At 46.0% G+C, this 23,333-nt stretch overlaps 1 pseudogene; it reads right to left on the reverse strand.

Annotated features, from left to right (window-relative positions):
- Positions 1 to 6,731: 6,731 nt before the first annotated feature.
- On the reverse strand, positions 6,732 to 20,943 carry LOC117717972 (small ribosomal subunit protein uS15 pseudogene; annotated as a pseudogene).
- Between the last annotated feature and the right edge of the window lie 2,390 nt (positions 20,944 to 23,333).

Below are 23,333 nucleotides of genomic sequence, written 5' to 3' on the forward strand. Positions count from 1 at the left end.
GACTGGGAGTGGAACTGTGGCCCTTTGCAGGAGCACCAGTGCTCGTACCCACTGAGTCATCTCTCCAGGCCCTGTCTTCCTAAGTGTGCTGTGCCTTGAAGTAGATTCCTCTCTATTTTGCTTGAGGTTCTTTCAGTCTGTGGATTTCCTCTGTGGGTTTATGACTGTTGACAAATTGGAGTGTTTTGAAACCAGCATCTCGGTTTGGACTTTCTAAGCCAGGTCTGCTGTCTTTTCTTCCAAGTTACTAAGGGCATCCCTGAGCCACTCCCTGTTCTTCCTCTTCTATCTTCTTCTCTGTTCCTGGCCTTGCCTGGATGGCGAATTCCTCTTGCTCTGGTGTTCACTGATTCCTGTCTCCTCTCCTCTTCCTTCTGTTTGAGTCCACCCAGTGAATTTCTGTTTCGCCTCTTGGTTTTCCCCCTTGAAGTCTTCCATCTTGTCTCTTTGCTGTTGCCTTGTGGTGTTGCCTTTTCATTTCTTGCAGTATTTTAATGACATCTGTATTGTGGTGGAGCATTCCACCACCTCTGATGCCTCACCTCCGGCTTGGTGTCAGGCCTGTTCTTCTTAGCTTCACTCGACAGAAACTTCAATTTCAGCACACCAAGAACTAACTAGTGATGATTTCCTCAGAGATCCAGGAATTTTTCTTACTTACGTTTGAGACATAGTCTTACTATGTAGTCCTAATTGGCCCAGAACTCCCAGAGGTTCATTGGCCAGTGGCTCTGTCGCCTAAATTCTGGGTTTACAGACATGTACCACGTCACTGGGCAAGACTCAAGAAAATTTAATGTTCTGAAACTCTGGTTCTTATCTCAACTTCCTTTTGTTTATTTATTATTGAGAGAGAGAGAGAGAGAGAGAGAGAGAGAGAGAGAGACAACAGAGACAGAGACAGGTGTGCACTTTCCATGTGCACTCAGAGACGTCAGAGGACAATTTTCAGGAGTTAGTTCTCTCCTTCCATTGCAGATCTGGGTATCGAACTCACATGTCAGACTTGCATGAGTTTCAACATGTGTATGTATAGTTGGCCTTCATGCACACAGGTCTGCATCCGGGTTTTATAGGATTGCTTCTTGTCCTTGTGGACTTTTTCCTTCTGTTTTATCAGCAATCCAGCCACTGAAGACACACAGTATCAGTTGTTCTAAATAGGTGGAAGAGGGTCCGAAGACACCAGAGGGTGGATGTGGAGGTTTCTCTGTGAACACTGTCATTTCAAAGAAAGGGCAACACTTGTGGGGTTGGGTATTCTCAAGAAGTCCTGACTCAACTGTTGAGAAAAAGCTTGTCACACAAAGGAATACACAAACCAAGCACAAAGTAATTTGGCAAGGCAAATTACTTTTTTTTGCAGAAAGGATGCCTCATTTTCCAACCCAGGTTAGCAAACATACCTGCCAAAATGACCTTTTTATCCCTGACACATCTCATCGCATTCATGGGAGCTTGACTCCATAATTTAATAAGATTGGATACTTGACACAAAAGGAAGGAAACATAGGTTCAGGAAATAGGAGACCCTGTTCGGCTAACCAGCTTTGATAGAAAAAAGAACCATTTCTTACACCAGCCGCCCAAGGATATTAAGGACAGACTGTGTACACCCATGAGCCGCTACCATAGTCAAGGTCAAACCACATTTACTACTTCAAATACTTCTTTATTTTGTTTTGTTTTTGTTTGTTTGTTTTTGTTTTTCGAGACAAGGTTTCTCTGTGTAGTCCTGGCTGTCCTGGAACTCACTCTGTAGACCAGGCTGGCCTCAAACTCAGAAATCCGCCTGCCTCTGCCTCTGCCTCCCAAGTGCTGGGATTAAAGGCGTGCGCCACCACCGCCCGGCCTTTTTTTTTTTTTTTTTTTTTTTTTTTTTTTTTTTTAAATTTTATTTATTGTATTTATGTGAGTACACTGTTGCTCTCATCAGACACACCAGAAGAGGACATCGGATCTTATTACAGATGGATGTGAGCCACCATGTGGTTGCTGGGAATTGAACTCAGGACCTCTGGAAGAACAGTCAGTGCTCTTAACCACTGAGCCATCTCTCCAGCCCCAAATACTTCTTACTCCAATAAAAAAAAAAATGTAAGTATGTGTGTATATATTCATGTATGTGTGTATGTATGTACATGAATACATGTGTGTGCATGTATGTGTGTGTTCATGTGTGCGCATGTGTGAGTGTGTATGTATATATCATATGTGTGTGAGGGTGTGTACTTGGGTGTGTGTGTGTTTCTGGTACTGCAACTTCAAAGTAAAGCCCAGGTTCCCACAAAGTCTCCATTTATACCCCATAGGAGAGGCCCCACTTTTACTGGAGTAGGGTAACTCCCCTGTGGTTTCTGATGACTCCTTCCACATGGGAGTGGCTTCTTGCCATGAGTCTTACTCTGACCTCTCTGACATTTCTCACTCCAGAAACAGGGCATATGGGGATGTAATGTCACTCTTAGAAATACATATATGTGTGCACGCGCGTGTATGAACGTGTGGGAATGCACATGCATGTGTATGTGCAGGTGCACATGGAGGCCAGAGAGCAACATTTGGTGTTATCCTTAGGAGATCTACTACTTTCAAGACAGGGTACCTTGCCAGTAAGCCCAGGGATTCTGCTCCTGTCCCTGCCCTAACAGTGGTTATAGATGTGTGTTGCTGCACCTGGCTTTTTACTTTGGTTCTGAGGCATTCCAACTCAACTCTGCATGCTCATAAGGTAAATACCTTATGTACTAATCTACTTTCCCAGCCTCTAGTCTGGGTTTTGATACCATAATGAAACACCCACAGAAGACTAACTTTATAAAAAAAAAAAAAGAAATTAAAAGTTAGCAAGATGACTCAGTGGGTAAAAATGCTCTCTGTGCAACCCTGGAGTCTGGAGTTTGAGCCCTGTAGCCCACAGAAAACCAACTCTTGAAAGTTGGGTCCAGGGCTGGAGAGATGGCTCAATGTTTAAGAGTATTGACTGCTTTTCCAGAGATCCCGAGTTCAATTCCCAGCAACCACATGGTGGCTCACAGACATCTGTAATGGGATCCGATGCCTTCTTCTGGCATGTCTAAGAGAGCAACGGTGTACTCATATACATAAACTAAATAAATAAAATCTTTAAAAATTAGACTTTGGAGCAATACCAGGCAGGCCTCCAAGGCAACTGGTTCATGAAAAAGAAAGAAAGAAAGAAAGAAAGAAAGAAAGAAAGAAAGAAAGAAAGTTGGCTCCAACTCCACACAAGTGCTGTATGTATTTCAGCATAGCACACACCTGTCCATACACACACACACATCATACAAACACAACAATAAAAATAAAAATAATTTTTTGGGGGTTTGTTTTTGAGTCAGAGTTTCTCTGTGTAACAGAACCTTGGCTGTCCTGGACTCTCTTTGTAAACCAAGCTGGCTTCAAACTCTCAGAGATCTGCCACCTCTGCCTTGCACAGTTCTGGGATTAAAGGAGTGCTCCACCGTGCCTGGCCCAAAATAAAAGGCTTAAAAGAGGTTAATTTAGCTCACTATTAGGAGGCTGAAAGTCTAAACAGATGATTCTGGATCTAGTGAGAACTTTCTTGGCCACATTGCATCCTGGCACAAGCACATATAAAGAGAAATCACATGGCAAGACAGGAAGCCTTCTCTCATGAAAGCTGACTGGACTCACTTGAGAACTGCATTGATTCAGGGGGTTAGTATTTTCTATGCAACGGTTGAAGTTTTTGTTCCACATCTCCAGATTGGGAATCAAGTTGTCAGTATGTGAATTTTTAGAGGACAGGCCACACCCAAACCACAGCAGGGTCTGAGTCTGGTGTCCCCACAGCTTTCTAGGATGTCCTACTGCCACACCATGTTTGTGTGGAGTTGACAGCCTCCGGGTGCTCACAGTAGAGGGTTTGAATTACCTGCTAAAGCTTCCCGAGGGTGGGCACCTGGGTGTTCCTGTGACCATTAGTAGGACAAATGGAAGGGTCTGTGGTGTTACTGAATTAGAGGTCTTTTGTATGGTTAAGTCTTTCCCTCCTGGACTTTTGGTTCGACAGATGTTTCTTGGCTATTTTTGTCTGTGGTCAGTAGCAAGCAGTGCCCCCTGGTGGCAGAGCCTAGTAGAGAGGCAGGTTTGGGCAGGCCCTGGGGTGGTTTCCTGAGAAGGCTGAAGTGCAAGAGTACAGCGACCTTCAGTTTCAGGCACCTATGGCCTGAAAATTCCCATAACCAACAATGTATAAGTTTTCAAAAATTCTATCATGTTGTGGGCTGGAGCGCACTTGCTGCACTCGAAGGACCCAAGTTCATTCAGTTACCAGCACCCACACCAGGCAGGTCACAACTTTTGTAACTGCATTCTGGGGATTTAACACCCCCTTTTGGCCTCTGCAGGCACTGCATGTATGATGTACATAAACACATGTGCAGGCAAAACATTCATACACATGACATAAAAATTATCTATCTATCTATCTATCTATCTATCTATCTATCTATCTATCTATCCATCCTTCCTTTTGTCTTTTGAGACAGGGTCTTAATATGCAACTTTGGCCATCTAGAAATCACTATATAGACCAAGCTTTTCCTATATATCTCCCTGAGGAGGACATACAGGGGAACTTTACTAAGTCTTACAGTTTGTCTGTCTGTGTGGTAGTGTGTATGTCTGTGATCTTGAGCAGAGTAGTTTTGTCCACTGGCTAGAGAACTAAAAGTCAGGAAGAAAATATTGAAGACTGTGACCCTCCTGTCAGGTCAGGTGGGTGAAGACTATGTCAGAAGTTTGTCACTTTCATTATCTCTCTTGTCTGTCAGTCTGTCATGGATCATTCTCGATTCAAGCCCCTCAGTAGGGTTCCAGATGGCTGAGAACCCTTTCTTCTTTTCCTTCTTTTGGGTTGTTTGTTTGGACAAAGTCCTGTGTAGTTCAGACAGCTGGGACTTAGGTCCTCATAAGAAGTGCACCCACCCTGCCAGGAGCCCCATAGAGAACATGGGGGTGTATTCTCAGCCAGATGAGTCTGCTGTTGAGATCACAGGCCTGGCCATATTCTGTAGGCTTTTGGGATACAGGGATGGCTGGCTGGGGCTATAGCTCAGTGGTAGAGCACTTACCTATGGGATCCTATTTAGTTATCATCCAATTAAAATTGTTTTTTGAAAATTGCTTTGTTTTTAGACAGGTGTCATCATGTAGGCCAAGCATATTCACACGACAATCCTCCTTCCTTGGCCTTCCAAGGGTTGAGATTAGGGGTGTGTGCTAACGTGCCCGGCTCAGAATTATTGTGTTTATGGGGGGGGTATATGCATGCCCATGTACCTGCATGCAGAGACTGGAGAAAGACGCTGTGTGTCTTTCTCTGACACTTTCGACTTTGTTTTTTTGATATGTCCCTCACTGAGCCTGACACTGTTTTGACTAGGTTAACTGATCACCAAGCTCCCAAGATCCAAAAAAAATCTCATAGGGTCATGCCCTGGTTTTATTTGGGTGCTGGGGATTTGAACTCAGGCCCTCTTGCTTTCACAGCAAGCACCATGAAACCCATGGAGTCACCTCTCCAGCCCCATGTGAATTATTACTCAATAATTGTATGTATTTGTTATGCAGAGTGATGCTTCCACACACACAACAACTGCCCCCATCAGATCAGGGCAACTAGCACCTCTGTCTCTCAAATGCTTATCATCTTTTTTGTGTTGGGGACATTCAAGAACTCTTTCTACTACACTATTCAAATGATTTGCTGTTATCAACCACAGTTTCCCTTCTGTGCTGTATAAGACAACAGAAGCTATTCTTTCATGAACTCTTGAGCTACTGAAACTATGAGATCATTCTGGTGTGTGTGTGTGTTTTCTGTGACTTGTAGTTTCTGAGATCCCAGCTCATGTTTATTTGACCCTGTTGCTCTGTGCTTGCATTAAAGCAGAGTGTCATGGCAGGAATGTATAATGAAGGAAGGCATTCATTTCATGGTCCAGAAGCAAAGAGGAGAGGCCAGCCTCCCGGTATCTCCCAAAAGGGCATGCCCCAAAGCTCTAACTTTCTCTAACTAGGCCCCACCTCCAAAAGGTTCCACCATCTCCCAATTCCTCAGCAACGGGTCTTTAAAGGTCTCTTTGCATTCATGCTGTAGTGCATTGTTCTATTTGTTACGCAGCAGTGGATAACCAATACAGTTTCTAAATGAGTGATCACAAATGCCTTTCACTTTTGCTTTTCTTGACCTCCACTAGAGAATCTGCTCAACACACAGGGGTTCTGCTTCTCATTGGGAGGGGAAGGTCTCTGGCCCCTGGCACTTCCTGCCTGGAGCATGCTGGGAATCTGGAACTTGCTGAGCAACCTGTTCCTGTAGCGGCTTGTGTTCTCATGCTAATTGTGTTGCCCCCCCCCCAAAAAAAAAAACAACCTGTTTGCACTCTTCTGATTGGGTCTGGGGTAGCAGAGATAAAATATGGATTTAAGAGATATTAATTCAAGAATACTGGAGGGGAGTGTGCTAGCTGCAGGGAGGTTTAGAAGTGCCTAGTCATTGAGCTAGTCAAGGCATATCAAAATATTAAGGGTGTGTGTGTGTGTTATATTTGTGAATCTATAACTTTTGGATGGGTGCAGAACATGCGTGACCTGCTGGGAGCTCAGAGCGAATTAAGTATTCACTGCCACATGTTTTTTTCCCCTCAAAGTGACTTTATTACTTGTGCACACAACAGCATTTACGCCACTAGAGCAGAGGCCGGGGACGACTCATATTTCCAGCTGGGTGGGAGCACCCACTCAGTCCTACAGTACTGAGCCAGTTGGTGAATTCTGCTCTCTCAGAATCAAGCAGAACTTAGCATCCTTCTCCTTTCTGTTCCTCTCAAGGTGCTTTCAGACAGTGACCGCTTTCTTAATCAAATGGTAGAGACCCTAGAGACCCTCAGGGAGATCGGGGCAAGGCCTTTGGATGGAAGGATTCTCAAGATGTTATTTCCAGTCACAAAACAGACCTGGGCCACACCATGGGGGTCCCTCAGGATCACACTTATATGGGAGGGAGTCAGGCCTTTCTTGGCCAACTTGTAAATCTGTTCCTTCATGTCAACTTTAGCCATATGGGGACGCTATGGTGGTAGGGCAGTGCTGACTGGGACAGGCCCTTCCCAGGAGCACGAATGCGACCTATGATGGCAGAGGTCTGGCAGCAAGGAAAGCCACAGAGTCCTTTTAATGTTCTCTTCTGTCATCACATATTAGGGGCTGGAGAATGGAGAATCAATCACAGGTACGAGCTGTATCACTTAGCTTTCCTCTTGCTATGACAAAATACCTAACAGACACAACCTCAGGGAGGAAGGTCCGTTTTCCTCCATGGTGTGGTGCGGGGGCTCAGTCCATTTTGACAGGGAAGGCATGACTGCAGAGCAGGAATGTGAAGCAGCCGGTCACATCCTACCCACAGTGAGGAGGCTGAGAGAGGTGGGCACTGGTGCTCAGCTCACCGTCTCCAGTGACGGAGCTGGACTCAGTCCAGGGCCCCAGCCCATGGGATGGTTGTTAGCTCACAGGCTATTCCGCTAGGCTCCTCCCAGGGACCTAGCAAGGGCTTACTTGCCCTGCCATCATTACCTGCCAGGTGCTTGCCACCCCAGTTCTTCCTTTCTCTCTCTCTGTTCCCAGCTGGTCTCTCTCTTTCTCCCTTTCAGTTCTTCTTTCTGTCCTTCTCTGTCTCCCCTCTCTGCCCTCATGGCTCTGCTCCTGTCTGTCCACCTTTACCCCTTCTCCAGGCCCTCACTCCTTTCCCATACCTCAACTGAGCCTTCTTTATACCAGGTCTTTCACAGGGAACATCTTGGCTTGAGCCCACCACCTACTTCCCCTCCCACTGAATTATATAACAATTATATGACATTGGTGCTGCCCATGTGTAAGGTAAGTCTTTTACCTTTCTGGAAACACAGTCATAGACACACCCAGAGGGTGTTTCCATGGTAATTATAAATCTGGTTGACAGTGAAGATGAACCATTTCAATGTGGGAATTCTGAGTTCCTCACATCTACCCATGTTTAGAGTAAAATGCTAAATGAACAAGTTAGATATCCTACTGAGCCATTCTGTGGGGAAAGAGGAAGGCTGGGGGGTGGGGGCGGGGTTGATTTTAGACTACAGACATGCGGGAACTCCAGGATGTTCCCACGATGCTGACTGTACTGTTTAAAAATACCGTCAATACCAAAAATTACAAAGTGTATAACTAATCTTGCTACCTAGAGCCAAAAAAAACAAACGCCCATCAAACAATGTATGGCCACCAGAGAGGGAGTCCCAGTGAGGGGAGTATCAGGGCCCAGCTGGGCCCGGTGACCTCTGTCAAGCCCTGTCCTGCACTGGGGAGCTGGCCTACTGCTCTCTCCTTTTGTGGAAAGCAGGCTGAACTGTGTCATGCTTGGCTCCCTTAGGCTTGGTGGTTCCAGAGTCACCACCTCCAGGGTCGCTGCAGCCCCCAGTCCCTGAACTACAATCCATACTGCTTGTTTCTATTCTTAGCTGGACCCTGGCTGGGGAAGGAATTGCCATCAATACCCAGGGACGTGCATTTTGAGCTTGTACCCAGAGAAGGCAAATGCTGTCAGGAATGCCCAGTTTATCTAGAGAGGCCAGATGCTCTCAGCCTCAGTCAGGGAAGCCTAGGGTCCCAGCAGGCAAGAGCATGACCAGCTGGGTTAGCCTCTACCTTGTTTTTTAGTTAACACGGATTTCTTTAGTAAAGGTTTGCTAAAATGGCCCTGTGTACCCGGGCAGGTCTGTAATCCCAGCTTTGGGAGGAGTAGCCTGAGGCAGGGAGAACAAAGCAAGTTTCCCTACTCCCAGGCTAGCCTGGGCTACAGAGTAAGATCCTGTCTCAAAAAAAAAAAAAAAATGCTAATGGGGTGCCCAGTCCAGCAGGGCAGTAAACAGGGGAGGTCACCTGAAAGAGAGAATGGTGAAACAGGCAGACACAAAGAACCATGGCTTGTCTATAGGCTGATCAAACCGCAATTTTTACTTTTTCCACATGAGGGTTATATACACAAAAAGGCAGGATGTGGAGAAGGGGATGATGCAGGAGCGTAGGTGTTCAGGGGGAATACAGATATCTTCCAGAACAGAGTATCGGCTGGGTGAAGGTTCAGGGGACAGGTCACTATGACCCTGGCTATGATTCACTTTATCTAAGTTGGTACTATCCACCAAGGCTACCCAAGGTCTATGATTATCCACAAGACCTATGACTACTTGTCTTTATCCAGGCTAGTAAATTTCCACCAAAGTTGCTTGTTTACAATATCTTATAGCTATCTGTTTCAGTGTTTTTCCACTGAGACCCAAGACTTTGTGTTAGCAGGCTGACTTAGGCCTATTGCTGATTTTAGGCCTTCAGTGTATAAGCAGAGCTACCCCTGACTTCTCCTCCCTTCTCCAAGTATAGAAGGACCATGGTGATTCCAGTCTTGCAAAGGCGGGGATAGGGGCCTGACCTCCAGTAATTAAAGGGGACCTTGTAATGGCTCTGATCCTCCTGTCATTGTTCAGTGAGGCATGAGGGCCATACCCGTCCTTATGTCTTTTTCCTGGAGAGGGGATATTTTTGACATCAACCCCTATGCAGTCAGGCTTGTCCCTCAGGAAACTCAGAAAGATATTTTTAATTTTTATTTATATTCACTTGCAGTGCTTAGCTTCACAGCCTAAGCAAGAATTCAGAACGCCAGTCAGAGGGGGTTCTGGGTGGCCCCTCTCTGCTTGGTCTAGGGGTAGAAGTCCCCTCTTTTAGGTTGGGTGGAGATGGGATTTGAGAACACCCTGGATAGAGTAACAACCTCATCTTGAGTCTCATGGTCCTCCATAGCTAACTTATGATAATGTATCTGAATAGGTTTTGCTATCAAATTATCTATCTGTTGCTTCACAAAATTAGTAAGCCTATTTAAGGCCCAGTGACCAAAAGAAATAAGCAAAAATAACCCAACTGATGGTTTCAAAATGTAAAATAGGGTTGACAAATGTGGAGAGGTTGAAAACCAGTTCTTGTACTAGCTCTCATCTCTCTCTCTCTCTCTCTCTCTCTCTCTCTCTCTCTCTCTCTCTCTCTCTCTCTCTTTTTTCTCAAGGCCTTCTCTGACCTTTTTCATGTTCTATTTACCCATCCCTGTCTTGTCTATGTAAAAGCAACACTCTTCTTTAAGGGCTGTACACAGTCTTTTCTATTGTAAAAGAGTAAATCAAGTCCAATAAAGTCCTTTGCATTTTTTGGAGATCACTTTTTAGACAGCAAAACGAGAGATTTCTTCAGATAGTGATGTCAGTCTCTAGCTGTTTGATGTCCTTGTCTATGGTCCATCAAAGGTCTGAGTAATGTAAGTCCAGAGGCCAGCATCAGGGTTAGAACTTCCAACAGCAACACCATGGGTGATTCATTTTTACCTGGAAAGGAAAAAGAAGGGAATTCTCAGGGAGATTTCTCTTGTCTGCATGTCAATTGTTATTCATCTTATTTATAATTGGGCCTGGCTTTGTGGGGGTATCTATTTATTTCATTAATCTTTCTGGTAGCCATTTAGCTGTGCCTTCTTTGGTATCAAACAGGCATATCACTCCTCAGCCCCATATGAGAACTGGGTCTGGGCCATTCCATTTAAAGGTAAGAGGGTCCTTCCACATAACTGTGGCATAGTTTTTATTGGTCTCAGCATGTCAAAGGCAGTCAGCAGCAGGTTTGCCATGAGCTTTCAGATTTAGAAAATTGAGAACGAACAAGGCATGATGGAGAGTACTTCTGGGAGACTCCTTCTGGGGGTGTAACTCCCCCTCTTTTGTTTTTAAAAGCCAATTTTTCAGAGTTCTTAGTAAAACCAGGGCAGAAGCACCAGCAGCTACTTCTCCCACACTTAGAGAGTCATGAAGACACTATTTTAAAGTTCCAAAATATCTGTTCTACAATACCCTGTCTTTGAGAGTTATAAGGAATTTTAGTAACACGAGTAACAGTAATGTGTTAACAAAACATCTCAAATATCTGACTGCAACAGTCAGTTTTGTTTATCTTAATCTGATATGGAACACCAAGCATAAAAGGATAATATAGGCAATAACTAATTGTATTTTTAATTGTTTCTCCAGTTAAAGTAATTGTAACTAGAAAGCCTGAAAAGGTGTCAAATCACATATACATATTTTAATTTTTTAAAATAAAAAATGAATAACATGGGGGGGGGTGACATGTAGACGGATGTTTGCATGTCTCCACCAGTCAAAGATAGTTGATATATCTAGCTTGGGTATTGGGTTACACTTCTGATTGTATGGGCATCTTGCTATTGATCATTACCAAACTTATAAAACCTTTGAATAACATTTAAAAAATAGTATAAAAGAAAAAAGGAGACAGGGGGATGGGATAAGAGTTTTCTAGGGAGGGGAAATGGGGAAAGGGGATGGCATCTGAATGTAAATAAAATATTCAATAAAGATAAAAAATGAATAACATCTATTTATCATAATTGATTAGATATAAGTCCTCAAATATTAACACTATTATGAAAAATTAAGGACACTAAAAACAAATTTTTGTAATTTGATTTATATACTCTCTAGAAATATCAAATTATTGTCTCAAGCTATTATTATTAAACATAGATCTACAAAGATGTACTTATCTTGTGGTGATGTTATATAGACAAATAGACGACTTTTTAAATCTTAATGATTATCTTATAAAAATTTTTTAAATTATATCTATGATTATTAAGCTCTTTTATAACAAGACTGTTACTAGGCTTTTTCTGATAGTCAAAACTGTAATAAGAATTTTGTCAGTCTCTCAAATAACATCAGTTAATTCTTCTTAGATAATAACCAGACTTTTTTCAACAACAACAGCTTCAAAACAGGATGCCAAGACGTCTTTTGGAAATAAAGAAATATAAATCTATATTAATAATCTCTTTTATCAAAGGACTGTTATAAAACAGCCAACAACTAATCAATCTATATAATATATCTATCAATAATGGCTTTCCCTACTTTATGCAAAATTATTTCTCTTTTGTCAATTAATTGTTGAAGGAAATTAGGATTTGTATCTCTCTTGAGAATATCATTGTGATCGTGTCCATCACTGTGCTCACGTGCATCATTGTGCTCACGTGCATCATTGTGATCACGTGCATCACTGTGCTCACGTGTATCACTGTGATCATGTGCATCACTGTGCACACGTGCATCACTGTGATCATGTGCATCATGTGATCACGTGCATCACTGTGATCACGTGCTCCTCTCTATTCTCCCCCTGTCCTGTTCCCTATTGTTCTTTTATCTTCATGTCATATAGATGTGTGAACTTAAATTAGGCTGCCGTATTTATTGTAGCACTATTCATAACAGGCCGATATTGACTGAGCTTTGGTGTCTATCACCAGATGGAAGGGTAAAGAAGATATGGAATCTATACAATGGAGTTGGATTCATCCGAGAAAATGAAATGACCTCACTTGCAGAAAACTGAATGCATTAGAGAGCACCGTGTTAAGTGAAATTTTAAGCAAAAGACAAATGTAGCTCACTTTTCTCCAGTGCTTACACAGAAACTCTCATGTCCCCACAGGGCCGTGAGCCCATCCTTCATATAGGGAATCCTGTTGTCAACTGGGCAGGTGTCCAGCTCCCACAGGGAGCGGGAATGGATCCGGGCAGCGTTCTGGACCCTCACACCCAGCCCACCATGCTCAGAGACCTCACTACCTCTCATCATTGATGCAGCAGCAGGGCCGTCCATGTGTGGGGGCCTCGCTACCCATGCCTCTTCTCAGTAAGCCACAAACTGCCCTGCCTCCAAAGGAGACAGTGTGGGCTGCTGCCTGGAGAGGAGGGGGCATCTGTGTGACTCCAGGCTAGGCTCCTGTGCTTGAAAGGCCAGCAAGGTAACCTGTCTGGAGCACAAGGACAATCAGGGACAGCTTGTTCATCCACAGTCCCGCAGCCCACAGGCAGAGGAGTGGCCCAGTGACGCCTGCCCTTCCCCAGCTCAGCCTCCTGTCCCCTTGAAATTTGCGTTTGCTTAATTATTTATTTGGTGGGAGGAGTTCATTAGTTTTGGGGACAGGGTCTTATGTTTCTCAGGCTGGCCTTAAAGTGACTATGTAGCTGAGGCTGGACTTGAACTTCTGGTTATCCTACCTCCTCTTCCTAAGCACTAGTATAGCAGTCACAAGCCATGAGCCAAGCCTGTTTTCCATCTCCTGGATCTTCCCATCTCCCCACCTCTCCTTCCCACCCCCTCTTGCTCTGACCTTATGCAGCCCAAGCTGGCCTCTAATTCAGGATCCTCCAAACCTCCCGAATCATGAGGCACTTTCTCATTTTAAAGAAACATTGGCACCCGGGCACGGGGGGGGGGGGGGGGGGGAGGGGCACCCCTCCTTCTCAGGGGTGAAGGGGAGGGGTTGGAGGGAGGGGCCGTGTTATGATGGACTGGGAGGAGGTGTAAAGTGAATGAGAGAAAATGAAGAGAACCTAGAAATAAACTTATATAGCTAAAATGTAAATGTGAATAGAAGGACACAAAAGAAACATTTATTATAATTTTAGCATAAAATGCCTTTTTTATGGAAAAATTTTAAAACTCAGAGTGAGACCTAAGGAATAAAAGGCCAGTGGCTAGTCCCCAGATTATTGACTTGGTGAGTGCCTACCCTGTGGCCGCGGCACAGGCTGACAACTCTGTCCCCAGGGGCCGGCGTGACCTCAATACACAAATAAGTCATTGCTTCAGTCGGGGCGGAGCGTGGGACCCGGGCGGCGTCGGGAGAGGGGGAGGGCGGGACCAGGCTGCCGCCAAGACTCCAGTCTCCAGCTCGGGTGCGGTTTGCAGAAGGGCAGGAGGGAGGGCCGGCCCTGCGCTGCGCTGAGAGGTCAGCAGATGGCTGGGTCCCAGCTCAGTCTGCAGTGCTGGGGTCACCCTCTCCTGGACCACGAGGACCCCACCCTTCCCACCGCTGGCCTGCACTCACCTCCGACAAACCAGAACCCTGCGATCTGGGCTTGGAGAATGTGTCAATCAAACTGGGGAGAAGGGTGAAAGGATGGGGAAGAACAAAGCGAGGGAAAGAAGGGGGGTTGGGTGGGAAAGAAGGGTGAGAAACACACAGAGAGCAAGACCCAGAGAGAAGGAGACACACAAGGAGAAACAGGGTGTTTATATCCAAGTTCAGGCCTGACTTCATTCCAGAGCTTCCACTCAGCCCAAATCTTCTGAGCCCTGGGTAGGAGACATAGACCGTGGCAGGGGAATCTGTGTGATTTAAGCCAGTTTCCACCAACAGGGGGCCTCAGATCCCAGATATCAGGCAGATGGCAGTAAATATGGCTGGATCTCTATGGGGCACCTGCTGAACAGAAACTGCTTTTCCTGGTGTGGTTTCAGTTGAAGTTGGTCTTAGTCACCCAGAGAGGGGATGTCCCAGGGCTCTGATTCCTTCCCAAGGACAAGGCTCTGCTCCAGCAAAGGTGCACATGTAGAGAAGGGAGTGAGAAAGCTGGAGAAAAACCTGGGGTGCTTGCACCCAACACGGACAATGGGAACACACCACACGCACAGACAGACACAGGACTCACTCAGAGACACACAGGCACTCATAAACATACACAGAGACAGACATGTACAGAGACACATGCAGACAGACATTCACACAAACACATGAACACTCCTACAAACACTGACAGATACATGTACAAAGACATACAGACTTACACACACACACACACACACACACACACACACACACGGTTATGAGTGCCTTGGAGGGATTGTTCACACAGCATCCATAGGCCCTCAACTCAGAAGCTACCCCAGATCCCAGGCACAATCAACCAGGTACTTCAGAGACTGAGCTGGTGTTCCCTGGTTCTTAAAACCAAAATTCCTGAAACTTCCCCCTATTGATCCTTTCTCCTTGAGGAGTTTTTGCACAGCCTTGGGTACATAGGCATATGAAATGGATCTACAAAATCGTTTTTATGTGATAACAAACCATAAAGAATTTTGTTTTAAAATGTCTTTGGTGTACCTGTAATTTTAACATTTATTTATTTTAAAACACCCCCAAATTTGCATACTAATGAGATAAATGTACTTACTTATTTTTTACTTTAAGAATTAAAACTTGGGAGCTGGAGAGTCAGCTCAGTGGTTAAGAGCACTAGCTGCTCTTCCAGAGAACTCGGGTTCAATTCCCAGCTCACAAATGTGTACAACTCCAGTTCCAGGGCATCTGACACCCTCCACAGACATCCTTTCTTGCCATCCTCCTGTTTCAGACTCCTGATTTCTGTGATTATAAATAAATATCATGGCCAGATCTCTATGAGGCACCAGCTGGACAGAAACTGCAAATCTGCCTGTAAGTGTTGTTTGAAAAAAAAAAAAAATCAAGCATTTTCCAGCATGTAGTTGGCTGAGTTCAGGGAGATGAGACTCATGTGTGTGGGGTTGACAGTAGTGATGATGGGAGAGAATGTGTGGCACTCCTGTGCACTGTGCACACTGGCTAGATTTAAGCTCAGTGACATGCTCTCTGCCTCGCTTCTGCTTTTCTTTGCCTAAAGTATTTTCCAGCAGTGCACAGCCATGTTATTTTCTCTTAATTTTATTGTGTTATATGTGTGGCCAGAGAGCAAAGTGTAGGAGACGGTACCTGGGGAATACAAGGAGCACAGCGGACCATCTGGGACTGGCCTGAGTGCATGTCCCAATAGAATGAGCACATTTTATGTCATGCAAGTCAGACTTCAGGAAAACCATCTTTAAAAGTAACTGCATGGCTGGGAAGTGGCTCACTGGACAAAGTGCTTGCTCTGTCAGCAGGAGGCCTGTGTCTACCTGTCCCTGTCCCTGTCCCTGTCCCTGTCCCTGTCCCTGTCCCTGTCCCAGAGCTGGGGAACAAGAGACTCACTGACCAATCAGACCAGCTGAATCTACAAGCTTCAGGTTCTGTGAGAGACCTTATCTCAGTAAGTAGAGGGCTATTGTCCTCTGGCTCCCACGTGTATGTGCACTCCCTGCTTCTCTCTCTCTCTCTCTCTCTCTCTCTCTCTCTCTCTCTCTCTCTCTCTCTCTCTCCCCCCCCACAATAAATAAATAAATAAATAAATAAATAAATAAATAAATATTAAGAAGCAACATTTGTTGACCGCAGCTGAGGGTGCAGCTCCAACATCTCATCCAGGGGTGAGAATCCCAGGGTGAAGAGGCCACTGGACACAGGGGATGTTATACTCTCTCTTGCCCTGCATGTTACCTGGTGAATTTGCTGATTTTGGCTAGCTAAACGCCCTGCACTCTCCCTTCTAAGTCAAGTTCAAGGGCCTCACAGCTGTGTGTGTTCCTCCAGTGTGGCATTTGTTCCCATGAGCTTAGTAGGTCTTCTCACTTGAAGCTGTCAAGAACAAAGGCTGTGCTGAAAACCCACTCACCTGCACTGCTGTTGCAGCTTCATTCCCCAGAGCGTAAGTGGGAAGGGCCGGGGGTTGGGGGGGGGGGGGCTGGGAGTGTCCTGTGTTGAGGAGAAAGTGCCAAGGACAGTGGAGGTCTCATCACTGGAACTAAGGCAGCTCTGTGAAATGAGAACAGCATGGTAGCTCTTCCAGAACACAACAGAGGTGCTGTGGGCTGTTTTTTGATTTGTTTTGTTTTGGTTTGATTTTTTTGTTCTTCATTTCACTGGTGATTTTACAGCCTTTGTGTAAAGTGGGTATCCCAGTTCCTCCCCTCCTCGTGTGTGTGTGTGTGTGTGTGTGTGTGTGTGTGTGTGTGTGTGTACCTGGGTGGTACCTGACCTGGTCAGCCCATGTAGCACTGTCCTGGCTAGCTCATCCAAAGCTGCAACCAGCAGGGGCAGAGCCAGCTCTCCTGCTCTCAAGTACTGGGGTCAGGCTCACCCATGCCCACAAAAGCAAGGCCAGTTCTATTGTGCTGCCCAGGTGAGGTACAGAACCCAGATCTCCTGAGAGCTGCAGGAGGCAAGGGGCTGGCTTATTCAACTCCCCTCCCCCAATTTTGAGCCAGCTTACTGTGCTGTCTGGGTTAGAGGCAGGGCCCACTCTCCTGAATGTTGCAGCTGGTGAGGTACAGGGTCATCCTGCCAACTCTCCTGATCTCATGCCATCTGGGACCAGCTCTCTCACCTGCCATAGGTGGTAAGGAATGAGGTGGGAGGAGAGCCTCTCTTCCTCAGTGTGGTGCTTTGAATGTGCTTGGCCCAGGGAGAGGCACTATTAGGTGTGGCCTTGTTGAAGAAAATATGGTCTTGTTGGAGGAACTGTGTCATTGTTAGGGTGGGCTTTAAAAGACCTTTCTCCTAGCTGCCTGGAAGCCCGTCTGGTTTTGCAGCCTGCCTTCAATAAGGTTTCAACCTCTCCTCTAGCCTACCATGTAGTGGAAGAGAAAACTTATTAGGATATGGGGGAAGTGGACCTGTTTGGCAATTCTTGGGTGAGTTTCTCTCAATGGCAGTGTTATCACAAGTCGAGGTTAACAACACTATGTAGGGCAAACCAATACATGTGTGTTGTTAGCAAAGAATAACAAGGCTGAGCAAACCAAACCAATGCTCAGTCTCCCACTACCTGTGGGGTCATATTTATATGCCTTCGTCAAACATCCTTCCTCGTGTTTGCTCTATCAAAAGATCCTTTCACCTGTATCTGCTTCAGGGAAACATTCTTTTCCGTGTCTGCTTTAGCAAGACATCCTTTCACCTGTGTGCCCCAGCAAAACATCATTTGACATAACTGACTTTCCAAAGAACTAGAAGTTTCCACTTCATCTGTCTTCTATTTGCCTTCAGAACAAGATGTAGAACTCTCAGCTCCTCCTTGAGCTGCCTGCCTGGATGCTGCCATGATTCTTCCCATGATGATAATGGACTGACCCTCTGAACCTGTAAGCCAGTCCCAATTAAATGTTGTCCTTTATAAGAGTTGCCTTGGTCATGGTGTCTGTTCACAGCAGTAAAACTCTAACGAAGACACCCCCCCACACACACACTACTACATGGCAGATGAGTGGCAAGGCCAGCTCTCCTGCGCTCACACTCTCTGGGCAGGCTCATCCACAACTTCTGCATCCAGGGCCAGTTCTACTGTGCTTCCTGGGCAAAGTTCAGGTTGCTCTCCTGAGTATTACAGCTGGTGAGGGGTGAGGCCAGCTCTCCTCCTCTCACACCTTAGGTTCAGCTTGCCCATGATGCTTAGACAAGGGGTTGGGCCAGCTCTGCACAGCCCTCAGATGTCAACATGGCTCAGGAGGCAGCCAAGATCAGGAATATCTGCCTGGCCTTTGGTGGTAACAGACCTCCTGTGATGGTTTGTATATGCTTGGCCCAGGGAGTGACACTGTTAGGAGGTGTGACCTTGTTGGAGTAGGTATAGCCTTCTTGGAGGAAGTGCATCACTGTGGTTGTGGGCTTTAAGACCCTCGTCCTAGCTGCCTGGAAGCCAGTCTTCTGTTTGCCTTCAGATGACGATGCAGAACTCTCAGCTCCTTCTGCACCATGCCCGCTTGGACACTGCCATGCTCCCACCGTGATGATAATGGACTGAACCTCTGAACCTGTAAGCCAACCCCAATTAAATGTTGTCCTTATAAGAAGAGTCACCTTGGTCATGGTGTCTTCACAGCAGTAAAACCCTAAATAAGACACTCCCACCAATGAACTCCCATCCTGCTGGCCAATCACTGTGTGCCCCAACCAGGGCATAGGCTCTGTGTACTGGCTGGATTTGTCACCCTGATGCAAACTAGATTCATATGGGAGGAGGGAATTTGGCTCCATCAGACTGATCGTAGGCTTGTGCGCGAAGTGCATTTTCTTGATAAATGATTGTTGTGAGGTGGGTGGTCCCGGGTAGTATGAGAAAGCAGGCTGAGCAAGCCAGTAGGCTGCCCTTCTCTGTGACCTCTGCTTCAGTTCCTGCCTTCAGGTACCTGCCCTGACTTCTCTTCATGAAGGACTGTAAGCTGAAGTAAACTCTTTCACCTCCAAGTCACCTTTGTTTGTGCTGCTTTTCACAGCACAAGGAAGAAAACTATCTGACCCGCACCCGCACAAGCTGTCTTAGGGTTTCCATTCCAGGCAGGCATGGCCCTGGAAGAGCCAAGAGTTCTACATTTTGATCCGAAGGCAACTAGGAGAAGACTGTCTCCCAGGCAACTAGGAAGAAGGCCTCAAAGCCCACCTCCACAGTGACATACTTCCTCCAACAGGGCCACACCTCCTAATAGTGCCACTCCCTGGGCCAAGCATATTCAAACCACCACATCAGCACTTGGAAAAAAAAAAATTTTAATGACAGGGTCTTTCCATTGTCAGGCTGGTTTCTAGCTGGAGATCCTCCTGCCTCCCCTGGGATTACACGTATGCATGTCCACTGGGGTTACAGGTATGCATGTCCATTGGGGTTACAGGTATGCATGTCCACTGGGGTTACAGGTATACATGTCCACTGGGGTTACAGGTATGCATGTCCACTGGGGTTCTTTTTATTTGGGGGAGGAGAGGTAAGCGAGGCATTTTTAAAATTGGGAGTCAAAGCTAGTTATCGGCACGAGAATGCTGGGCACGGCTGTCTTTGCTTACATTCTAGGCAGCAGGGCACTTGTCTAGCTGCTAAGCTGAAGGTGAGACCCTGGGTTCCATCACCAAAACTACAGGAAAAACAAACAAAGAGCTTGTCTCCTTCCTCTCTTCAAATTTATATTAATCTCTCAGATGGATTTTAAATTATTATAATTATTCTCCAAGTTCTTTCAACTCATTTTGAATTATTAAAAACTTTTTTTTAAGTTAAAGAAGCAAGCCGCCTTTAATCCCAGCACTTGGGAAGCAGAGGCAGGTAGATCTCTAGGAGTTGCAGGTCAGCCAGTGAAGTCTTTGCCTTAAGCGAAACAACAACAAAACAAAAAATAAAAAACCAACCCCCCAAACAAAAACAAACAAACAAACAAACAAACAAACAAACAAACCCCAAGACAGCATAGTGGTGTAGCACTAGGGACCTGGAAGCTGGAGGTTCAGGAGTTCAAGGCCATCCTCAGATACTTAGTACAGTCAAGCCGGGATACAAAGAGACTGGAAAACAAAACCAAAGACAGGTCTTTGTTACCACATCAGGTTGAAAGCATTCTAATACAATTCTATCCAAAGACACATGAGACGTGGCGACAGGAAAATACTGAAATATTAAAATATTTGTCTTCCTTAATAAAACCACTATGTTTCTGTAAGTGCAAAAGCCTGTGTGTGCACCCTCAAACCTGAGCCCACACATTTGGGCGACACTGTTGGTGAGGGTGCATAAATGAGCCACGGGAAGTGCAGAACCGAGTCTGCAGCGAAGTCACCGGACTCACATGGATGAACCCACCGGAAACACTTGGTAAACTACTCAGTTGACTTATAGTTAATTTTTGGTTGTGTGAGGCACTCTTTAACTGTTGAAAATGTTTTTTCGCCGGGCGGTGGTGGCTCACGCCTTTAATCCCAGAACTTGGAAGGCAGAGGCAGGTGGATTTCTGAGTTCGAGGCCAGCCTGGTCTACAGAGTGAGTTCCAGGACAGCCAGGGCTACACAGAGAAACCCTGTCTCAAAAAACAAAACAAAACAAAACAAACAAAAAAAAAAAAAAAGGAAAAAGAAAATGTTTTTTCTCTGAGCCACATTTATTTGTGTGACCCCCCCCCCCCAATTTGGAGTTGCTACACACAGTATAAGAAGCTGCATATTAAGCCCCACGCCTGTCCCGTGCGTGAAGGGAGGGGCTCCTGGTTGTGCATACCTCTGGTTGGCTCCAAGCCTGCTGGTGGCTGCAGGAGGGAGGTGAGGATGGGTGTGAGAATGCCGGCCATCGTCTCTTCTTCCCAATCGTATTAATTGCCTACTTTCAAGGCACTATTTGTATAGATTACCTCCTTTAAGATACTGTCACATTCAGTGGTACCAAAGTTTAGGACTTCCATATGATTTTTGGAGGCGATACAGTTCAACTCTCTTTCATTGGAAAATGATTTCCCAGGCTCCTCGCAGACCCAGCACCTGAGTAAATGCACATAGCAGGTTCCAAGGGCCCTACCACCCCTGCAGCTCCTCGGCTATCCACGAGAGGGCGCCGCTCGCTCACCATAGGGCTAGGGCCTCCTATGTTGCACAGATGGTACAGGCTCAACGGTGCCTTTGCTCTAGCTCTACGCTGTGGGACCCACTCCAGGTTCTGAGAGCCCGGGAGCATCAGGCCCTAGGGGAAAGAGCCATTCCACCCACAGCCTTCACGGCGTACACTATATGCAGAGTAGTCAATGGCAGGATCACTGCTGCAGGAGACACAGATTCAAAGATGTTGCTAAAGTCAAACAACTTTTTGCTGTTCACAGCCCCTTCCTCCTACCCTGATCCCTGTGTCCTCCTTCGCCACTTTCATCTCCTTTCTGACTGAGGCCTCTCAAGTGCCACAGCATGTAGTATGTGGAGCACAAAGAGTGCTGCAGCACCCATACCCCCCCTGGTGTGTGTGTGTGTGTGTGTGTGTGTGTGTGTGTGTGTGTGTGTGTGTGACAACCCAGGATTCCAGCTTGTTAGGCTATGCTTTCTGCCCTGCAGTCCAAGGTGAGCTTTGGGCCTAGCTTTGCTGGAGCAATTTAAAAATCTGGTCTCATACTGGGACATCTTTCATCTGATTGTCCAATGAGAGATGGCTGTGGTGAGTGAGGAAGGTGTGTCTAGTTCAAAACAGCCAAAAGCAATTCCACTGTCTCAAGATTCCTGATAAAAGATATGTGTATTGGATTGCAAGGACTGGCTAGTTATTTTTATTTATTTTGTAGTGCTAAGTGTGGGCAGCAGATTGGCTCAGTAGGTAAAATGCTTGCTGAGCAAGCATACAGACCCGGGCAAGCATGCAGACCTGGGCAAGCATGCAGACCTGAACAAGCATGCTGACCTGACCCAGCATGCAGACCTGAGTTCATATCCCTAGCAGCCATGCAGAGAACCGGGTAATGGCAGCACACCAGTCACCTGAGGAAGCAGAGGCAGAACACCCTCTGAGGCTCACTGGCCAGCCAGTCTCTAGTCTATTGGTGAGCTCCAGCTTCAGTGAGACACCCAGGTTCATGCAAAATGGACTGGAGTGTATCGGAGAAGGACATGCAGCCTGACCTCTGGTCTCCAGATGTATGCATGAAGGGGTATTCATACCTGCAAACACACAAGAGAACATCTGTTTGCAGTTTTAGATTGTTAATAGAAATAATAATAAAAATAGAACTCCTGAACAGTGGGTCCCTGATTAGGGACTTCTGTGCACCTTAGTCTTCTGACTGTGTAGAGTTGTATGCTGTAATTGTTACCAAGAAACCAGTCCAGGGCAGTTCATAGTCAGTTCCAGGCAGCCTCCAAGGGCAACTTGTAGCTCCCTGATCTTGAACTTAGAAAGAAAGCCATAGCTGGGCAGTGGTGGCACACACCTTTAATCCCAGCACTTGGGAGGCAGATGCAGGCAGATTTCTGAGTTCGAGGCCAGCCTGGTCTACAGAGTAAGTTCCAGGACAGCCAGGGATATACAGAGAAACCCTGTCTCAAAAACCAAAACAAAACAAAACGCCATATAGTGCTGACAATACAAGATATACTTCAAACCCCCTAGATGCACCTGTTTCTATGCCCATAAGGGCATTTTTCACAATAACCAAAGGCAGAAGCTTCCTGGTGAGTGGATCAACAAAGTGTGCCACAGAACGAGGTGTGGTGGCACTCACCTCTGATCTCAGCCTTTGGAAGTAGAAACAGACAGATCTCCATGCGTTCCTGGCCAGCCTGGTCTACAAAGCAAGTTTCAGATTAGCTAGGTCCACATAGTAAATCTCGAAAAATAATGTGTATATTTCCAACATAATATTACTCAGCTTTAAAAAGAAAGAAATATTGGGGCTGGAGAGATAGCAGTTCAGAGTGTGTACTGTTGTAGCCACCAGCGACTATGGGTAACCGGGTTCACCTGAGAGGAAGGCTGGAAATGAAAGGGGAATGGAGGGCAAGAGAAAACATGGGGTCAAGACAACGTATTCTGATCAAGGCCCAAAGTTTAATATTTTATTTTCACATATAAAGGGGAAGCCCCACCCCCAGAGTCTCTTCTAGTTTCAGCCCAGTGGCTGGATGAGGGGATAGCAGCCTGGAGGTGTCAAGGCAAGCTCAGCAGGCGGTCCATTCTTCTTAGCTCCTGTAGCAGACTGCAGGATGC

Source organism: Arvicanthis niloticus, chromosome 12, assembly GCF_011762505.2.
Source record: "Arvicanthis niloticus isolate mArvNil1 chromosome 12, mArvNil1.pat.X, whole genome shotgun sequence".
NCBI lineage: Eukaryota > Metazoa > Chordata > Mammalia > Rodentia > Muridae > Arvicanthis > Arvicanthis niloticus.